The sequence below is a fragment of the Pseudophryne corroboree genome, chromosome 5 (genome assembly GCF_028390025.1).
Source record: "Pseudophryne corroboree isolate aPseCor3 chromosome 5, aPseCor3.hap2, whole genome shotgun sequence".
Classification (NCBI taxonomy): Eukaryota; Metazoa; Chordata; class Amphibia; order Anura; family Myobatrachidae; genus Pseudophryne; species Pseudophryne corroboree.
Window position 1 is genome coordinate 355790929 of NC_086448.1, and position 8756 is coordinate 355799684.

The 8756-nt window shown below is 43.3% G+C and overlaps 3 pseudogenes; 2 read left to right on the forward strand and 1 right to left on the reverse strand.

Moving 5' to 3' along the window:
• Positions 1–6852: 6852 nt before the first annotated feature.
• Positions 6853–6972, reverse strand: LOC134931642 (5S ribosomal RNA; annotated as a pseudogene).
• A 162-nt stretch (positions 6973–7134) lies between these two features.
• LOC134929773 (5S ribosomal RNA) lies at positions 7135–7254 on the forward strand (annotated as a pseudogene).
• A 157-nt stretch (positions 7255–7411) lies between these two features.
• Positions 7412–7531, forward strand: LOC134931643 (5S ribosomal RNA; annotated as a pseudogene).
• The last annotated feature ends 1225 nt before the right edge of the window (positions 7532–8756 follow it).

An 8756-nucleotide genomic window follows, 5' to 3' on the forward strand; every position in this document is an offset into this window, starting at 1 on the left:
GCAGCAGCTTCAGCACTAGGAGGAAGTGGTTCTTCTTGATCTTTCCCTATTTTATCCTCCAAATTTTTGTTCTCCATTATTTTTTGGGAGTTATATGAGACAATATGCGGCACAGGAATGACTGGAATAATTGATGAGACAGGACACTACCACTGGTCTGATGCAGCACAACAGGTTGTTATAATTATTATACTGCATCAGTGGACATATAGCAGCAGCGTATATCGTCACTGGAATTACTGATGAGACAGGATACTACCACTGGTCTGATGCAGCACAACACGTTGTTGTTATAATTATTATACTGCAGCAGTGGACATATAGCAGCAGCGTATATCGTCACTGGAATTACTGATGAGACAGGACACTACCACTGGTCAGCACCACTTTATACAGCTGCACTGGATATATGGCAGCAGAGAACACCAACACTGTGACTGGCTGGACTGATGCAGCACAATACACTGACTACACTGGACTGGTCTGCACAACACAGCACCACTTTATACAGCTATACTGGATATATGGCAGCAGAGGAAACCAACACTGACTGGCTGGACTGATGCAGCACAGTACACTGAGTGACTACACTGGGCTGGACTGAGCAGCACAACACTTGCCACCCCACTTTCCCGCCCCCACACAGACACTGAACACTGAGGACATGTCCTCTCTATACACTCTCCAAAAATGGAGTGAAAATGGCCGCGACGCGCGGCTCCTTATATGGTATCCAAATCCTGCGAGAATCCAACCGCGGGATGATGACGTTTTGCCGCGTTCGGGTTTCCGAGTCAGGCAGGAAAACCCGAGCCTGACTCAGATCCGGGCTCGGAAGGCAAAGTTCGGTAGGGTTCGGTTCTCTGAGAACCGAACCCGCTCATCTCTAAATATAAGTACTGCAAAATATCATCATCTAGATGGCAATAAAAAGAAACCTCAGATGTACAGTAACAAGCAGCTTGTAAAAGTAAAAGAGTTTATCAAGTAACATATATACATAATAACATATTTAAGTACATAAATGAAAAAGAGGAGGAAAAACAAAACATGTAACATGTTCCTCGAGCCACTAGATGGTAACGTGATAACACCTCTACAATAGCAGATGTGGCATATGCATGTAAAATAATTCACAATTAAGGACTAATCACAGTAGATAGAAGCATTAATGCAGACACTCTATAAAATAATAACTACTGGTAGCACCAATATTGGCACAGAAAAGGGCAACTACAGATATATAATCCTCCTGAGATCACAGGTGTCTCAGCTTCCAAGTTTCTAGAATCACAGGCTGAAGAAAAAGGGTACGATGCAGTGTTCACCAGGGTAGCCAAGCCCCGGAGAGTCCAGATATCGTGTCTGGCACTACTCCTGGGAAGATGGAGGGAGTTACTAGATCAGCATGGAATCTGTAAGAGGTAAAAAAAAATGTAGGATGGTAGAGGGTGGGGAGGGGAAATAAGAGAAGGGAGTGTAATGGGACTAAGATTGGGGTATACAGAGAAACAATATTTTAAGTGAGTGGAGGCTGAAGGAAGGGATAGGACAGATGCAGAAGAGATAATGCAGGCACCATCTGGTGCCAGATATTCTGCACCAGGAATCGGGGACCGGAAGCCAGCAGTTAGTTCAAGCAACCACCATTGTGGCAGTAAGTCAGCAACAGAGCACACAGGGGTGACTCCACACAGCAGGCTCTGCACAGTCCGGTTGACTCCAGGAGTGGCATCGGTCCATCCAGGCAGAAGAAGGGAGCTGGGGGTGGGGGGGATGACAGTCAGCAGTGTTCAGTGGTAGGAGATAGACACACAGAGGAGAGGGATTACAGGATCAGGCAAACCACAGTCAGGAGTGCTGGAGAGTCAGAGCAGCCACAAACTGTCACCCGGCTGCAGTCCCATGGCAGGAGGGGTAATGGGTATGCAAGGAGGCAGTAAAGTTGAGTTACTGAAATGCAGCACTGGAGGTCACAGCTACAGGAGGAGATCTGGGTGCAGCAAACATAGCCATCAGGCAGTCCAGTAATGACCATAGCCATAGTCCAAAATGTAAGGGCAACCTGTCCGGACCCTGCAAGAGGTATGCCACCCGAGAAGCTGGTCCCGAGGCTCCAGATGCCAAGCATGCATGATCGCCAGGCACAGTATGTGATAGCAGGCAGTGAACTGGAGCTGCTGGTGAGAGGTGTAGCAGAAACGAAGGCAACAGCAGCAAACTAGCAACTGGCACTTGGCACCAAGAGGCACAGCCAATACTCCACATGTCATGTAGTTGGGCAGCAGTGACAGACCACAGGAACCACAAGGCAATGGAGCCGGCATACAAGTGTCTACCAGGTAATTCATGAATCTATGGATCCAGTTTCATCACGGTCTACAACGGAGGGGGGTGGTCAACAGGCTGGCCAAGTAGAGAGGCAAAGCTCCTAGTTCTACTATACCACTACCTGAAAACCAAGATGGGCTAGAGATGCCCCCCTCCCCCCCCCCCCCAGCAGGCCCAACATCAGGGCAAGATTCTGAGGGTGGTTTATTGGAATAAGAAGCTCCGCAGTCCTGATTTCAGTGTCAAAGGGTTAAGCAGGAATATCACTGCATTCCCTTTAAGCAAGTGTGGTCCACAAATAATCTGTAGATGAATGTTGATATCCAAAGAGAGAGCAAAGCAGCTCTAAAACGCAGCCATACTCAGTGCCCTGCCCACTGGAAGTTACGTTCCTACATTTTGATGTACTTACAATCTCAAATTTCAACTTTCTCCACTTGCATGTTGCTATTATCTTTCATACATATAGACTACCCAAACAATTCCTGTCTACCTCATGTCTTATCCTCTGACATCACCATCCATGGTTTTAACATCCTAATTGATTATTGATATTATTCTTATTATTCCAAAATTCTATTACTTCATTCTCTTGCTTCTCTAGTTATTGACTTTTACTCTCCCATATCTAATTTCTATTCATTTCCAGCAATAATTCACCCTCTGTAATAATAACGTCTTAATTTTGACATTCTCCATTCTTAATTTTGCAGTACCATGTCTTAATCACACAGTGTTTACTCTAATTCTGAAAAAGACCCCAATTCTGACCCCATAGAGACTGCACTAGCTAAATTTATTTGAGCACTACTAAATCAAAAGGCCAATAATCACTTCTAATTCTAGCAGACCCCTTTACTACCTTTTTTGACCAATCACTTTCATACAATTGTTACATTCCCTATGTCTTTAGAAGACTGTCCAATTTTGGTTCTTTTTTTAATTTTCAAACTTTTACTTTGGAGTCCATTTCTCTGGATTTTCTCCTCTCAGCCTTTTTTTATGTTGGTGCTCAAGACTCAGTCCTAAGACTTCTGCACTTTTCTGTCTATAACTTTAGTTAAAACCCTAGTAAGCTCTTTGGATTTCAGTATCACCTTTAGGCATGTGATGTCTACTGTACAGTGATATAATTTGTCTAGATCTATTGCCATGTACAGCATATTGTCTTGTGTTACTGAATGTCTTCTGACATTTTATTTTGAATGTCTTCATTAATGTTTGGAAAATTAACTAATAATCTTCCCACCAGTTAACATACTGTAAGCTACTTACTGTACCTGACACTCCTTCTGTTTTGTACTAAGCACAACAACGAAATCTACCCCCATGTTCATGGTCTATATTTCATTACTGCACTTCCTGCCTTCCCCAGATCCAATTAGTATCAAAATTCTGTTACACTTATCTAATGCTGGGCATGGGTTGTGTATACATGACCAGCGGCATACAGTATATCGACACCGGCATCCCAAGAATTGAAATCCTGACAGGGGAGAGCTACCTATGTTCTCCCCTGTCCCCTACTCCCTAACCCTAACCCCCTCTCCCCGCAGCCTAACCCTAATCTCCCCCTTTGGTGCCCAACCCTAACCTCCCCTCAATGGGTCTTAAACCTTACCCCCCTTTCCCGCAGCCTGAACCTAACCATCCCTCCTTAGTGCCTGACCCTAGCCTCCAACTGGTGGTGCCTGACCCTAACCCCTCTCTCCATAGCCCAACTTTAACTTCTCTCCTCCCGCAGCGTAACCCTAACCTCCCGGTGTGGCACCTAAACCGAACCCTCCCCCCCTTCACAACCAGCTCTAGACCTAACCTTCCTGCTATACTCAGGGTCGGGATTTCGGCGTTGGTGTTTTCCACTTTTCATGATTCTGCCATTGGTAGTCTGATGGGTTTTGGGATTCCAGCATCGGGATTCCGGCTGCTGGGTTCTCAACACCCGGCATCTTGACCGGATCCCCTGGGCATAAATTATACAATTATCTGGCCAATCTGCCTGATATCAGTGGATTGCCCAGGTAATTGTACTATGTATTCTGGTGACCAATCTCAAAATACTGATCGGTCATTCTGAAAAAATATTTTATGCTATTGCACAGTGTATATATTACCATCAACACATTTTCTGAATAAAAGGCCTTACTCAGCTTTCAGAGAATAAAATATAATTTAAAATTACCTGTCTTTGATAATATGTGCAAATAAGTATTCTTCAACATTGAACCCTGATAAGTTATACAATGTGCAGCTGTTTCCATTTTTTAAAGATGGTTCCATAATATTGTACATCGGACAAATCTGCCAAAAAACAAACCAAAAAACAATCATTATCCAAAGCCAATGTAGATATATATTAAAACAACAACTGATAAATGCCAGTCCCTAATTAAGCATGTTTATCACCTTTAGCATGTCGTTATAAAGATGTACAATAGTTTAAATTCATTTATGTGAGTGTATAAGAGCCTTACAAACAATAGATGAACAAGTATGCCAAATGAAAAAAAACACCAAAAATTTCATGTATAATAGAGTACATAATAGTGAGTGCTTGGAATACATGGATACACTGTACAAATAACATGCATTCCATCTCATAAAATAACACATTTATATTAAATAATGGGCCTGATTCTATGTTGGGAGCAAAACAAAAAAAGAGTAAAGGCCATACCACAGCAATCAATGGGGGCAATTTGGTGTTTTGCAGAAGATAGGGCAAATACATATGCAATGCATGGGGTTCGCAGATCACAGATTCAGACAAAAAATTAATTGGAATTGTTAAATCACGTTGTCCAAAGGCTCCCATACATTAGCAAGTACAAAGAAACAATTTTAAGATTGAGATTTGATCTGTGAAATCCAGCATGTTGGACAACCTGATTTAACAATCACAACACATTTTTTGTCTGAATCTGTGATCTGTGAACTCCATACATTTGCAGATGATTGTCCTAATAAATCTGCAAATGGCAAATTGCTCCAAATGATTGCTAATGTATGGAGGCACATGTTGGTTTTCAGAGATCAATTGGGGCTGTAGATTGGTAATGTATGATAAGGCGATGTGCACCCAATATATCGTCCAAGTCGCCGGAACAGATGATATATTGCTCACATCGTCCAGTGTGTATTCACTATGGGACTAATTCAGACCTGATCGTAGCAGCAACTTTGTTAGCAGATGGGCAAAACCATGTGCACTGCAGGGGGGGGGGCAGATATAACATGTGCAGAGAGAGTTAGATTTGAGTGGGTTATATTGTTTCTGTGCAGGGTAAATACTGGCTGCTTTATTTTTAAACTGCAATTTAGAATTTACTTTTAACACACCTCACCCAAATCTAATTCTCTCTGCACATTTTATATCTGCCTCCCCTGCAGCGCACATGGTTTTGCTAACAAAGTTGCTGCTACGATCAGGACTGAATTAGGCCCTATATCGTTAACGATGTACGATATCTTTAGTTTTTGCCTTGAAATCTAAAGATATTGTACAAGACTGGATGAGTCTGGGTGGCGTCATCCAGTATAGCAAACAATATCGTTCAGTGTGTATGAACAATATCGTTTTGTGGGGGGTGAATCTTGCACGATGCCACATCTGATGTGCATCGGCAAGTGTGTACTCAGCCTTACAATCAGCAGATATGCAGACCATTTCTAGTAAACCAATGAGCCTTTCATGAATGGCAGACTTGTATTTTCTGAAAATGATCTGCAAATCACTTGGAATATATATATATATATATATATATATATATATATATATATATATATAACACTCACTTTTTCCACAATCGAAAAAAGAATTAGACCAGCACTCACGTTTAGTTGGTGAAAGAAAAAAAGGGTTTTATTCCTGATAAGCCATCTGGATGTAACCCACTGCTACAGTTCGCCCGACAGCCGTTTCAACGCTCAATGGTCTTCATCAGGGGCAGCTGTCACCCTGTCCGGAGTTGCCTTAAATAGCAGAGAGGGCGCCAGAATGTCCGAACGGGACGACCGGAAACAGCGCGTCATAGCTGCTTTCCGATTCGCTCCTTCCCGCACGTGGGTTGTGTTGCTGTGGTACACAAACCCGGCTCTCTCCTTAGCAACCAGCTCCGGCAGCGCAACAATGGTGTAGTGTAGGCGGATCCGTATTTTAAGTGCAGCGGCAGACAGGTAAAGTTGCTGCTGTCTATGATCCCAGTCACAGGCACATATGCAGAGTGCTTGACCCCACAGTGCGCCGGCAGCATGGAAACACTAACAGTTCAATACATATAAATCATAAAGCAAAAGTGACATATAAAACAGGTGAACCAAACAGTGACATCATGCACAGCAATGGTATCATACCGCTCATGGATAATTAATATCTAAATACAGCACACCACCACATTGGTGTAATATAGTCATGGTTAAAGGCATCCAATAGGTGCAACGCAAAATGCCAATGTGAATGCCATGTAATAACAGGGAAAGGGCGGGGATACTGATTCATCACCTATAGGACACTCATGTCCCTTGGTACAATACCCAGTATTCCCATGCCGTCTCCAAGCATGGTACTGACCGGGCCCAACACTGCTTAATTGCCAAGATCAGACGGGATTGGATGGTTTCCAGTGTGGTATGATTGTATCAGACAGATGTGCCCATAATTCCCGTAGTGTCAGTATCTTTAGGTGCACCTGCTAATGCTCTATTGTTGCAACATATGTCTTTTTCCTACAGGGCCTACTGGGCTCCTGTTTGTTGCATAGTGGACATGCTTTACACCTTATCATTTCGGCACACCATGGAGATTGATACTACCATACCACACTGGATCCCATCCGATCCCGTCTGATCTTGGCATTTAAGCAGTGATGGGCCTAGCTAGTACCACGTTTGGAGACAAGGTGGGAATACTAGGTGTTGTATCAAAGGAGTTGGTGTACATTTCTCCAGTTCTCCCTATGGCTTGGTTGTTGGCATCAGTAATGGTGGTTGGTTGTGCACACCATTACACAGGATTATGATGTGATTTGTCTGAGACACGGGTAAAGATACTGACACTACGGGAATTATGGGCACATCTGTCTGATACAATCATACCACACTGGAAACCATCCAATCCCGTCTGATCTTGGCAATTAAGCAGTGTTGGGCCCGGTCAGTACCATGCTTGGAGACGGCATGGGAATACTGGGTATTGTACCAAGGGACATGAGTGTCCTATAGGTGATGAATCAGTATCCCCGCCCTTTCCCTGTTATTACATGGCATTCACATTGGCATTTTGCGTTGCACCTATTGGATGCCTTTAACCATGACTATATTACACCAATGTGGTGGTGTGCTGTATTTAGATATTAATTATCCATGAGCGGTATGATACCATTGCTGTGCATGATGTCACTGTTTGGTTCACCTGTTTTATATGTCACTTTTGCTTTATGATTTATATGTATTGAACTGTTAGTGTTTCCATGCTGCCGGCGCACTGTGGGGTCAAGCACTCTGCATATGTGCCTGTGACTGGGATCATAGACAGCAGCAACTTTACCTGTCTGCCGCTGCACTTAAAATACGGATCCGCCTACACTACACCATTGTTGCGCTGCCGGAGCTGGTTGCTAAGGAGAGAGCCGGGTTTGTGTACCACAGCAACACAACCCACGTGCGGGAAGGAGCGAATCGGAAAGCAGCTATGACGCGCTGTTTCCGGTCGTCCCGTTCGGACATTCTGGCGCCCTCTCTGCTATTTAAGGCAACTCCGGACAGGGTGACAGCTGCCCCTGATGAAGACCATTGAGCGTTGAAACGGCTGTCGGGCGAACTGTAGCAGTGGGTTACATCCAGATGGCTTATCAGGAATAAAACCCTTTTTTTCTTTCACCAACTAAACGTGAGTGCTGGTCTAATTCTTTTTTCGATTGTGGAAAAAGTGAGTGTTTATATTAATTACCAGGACCTTGCACCAGCAATTTTTGTTATAGGACATAGAGTGCTGTCATTTTGTCATATTTTATATATATATATATATATATATATATATATATATATATATATAAACAAATATAAAACCACAACACTTGCCACTCCAGAAGCGGGGTGCAATGTCTGCACTCACCACTCATAGGGTGGGGTGCATGTAGCCCATGGCCACCTACTTAAATATATACAAACAGAAAATTCAGCACTCACCAAAGCAAGCTCACTTATCTTCACAACATCAATAAATAAATGATGGAGGTTTAGTTAGTGAATTGGCCAATGCACGGAAGCCTGCAAACCACTCGCCAAGGTACCCCACCTTCATGCTGGCAACTGTATCACAAATAATATAACTGCAAATATGCCTACTTGGTTTAATATGTACCTGTCACATACCTTATGGCTTTTAAAGGTATACTAGTCACCTGACACTGGCTGATAAATTACTA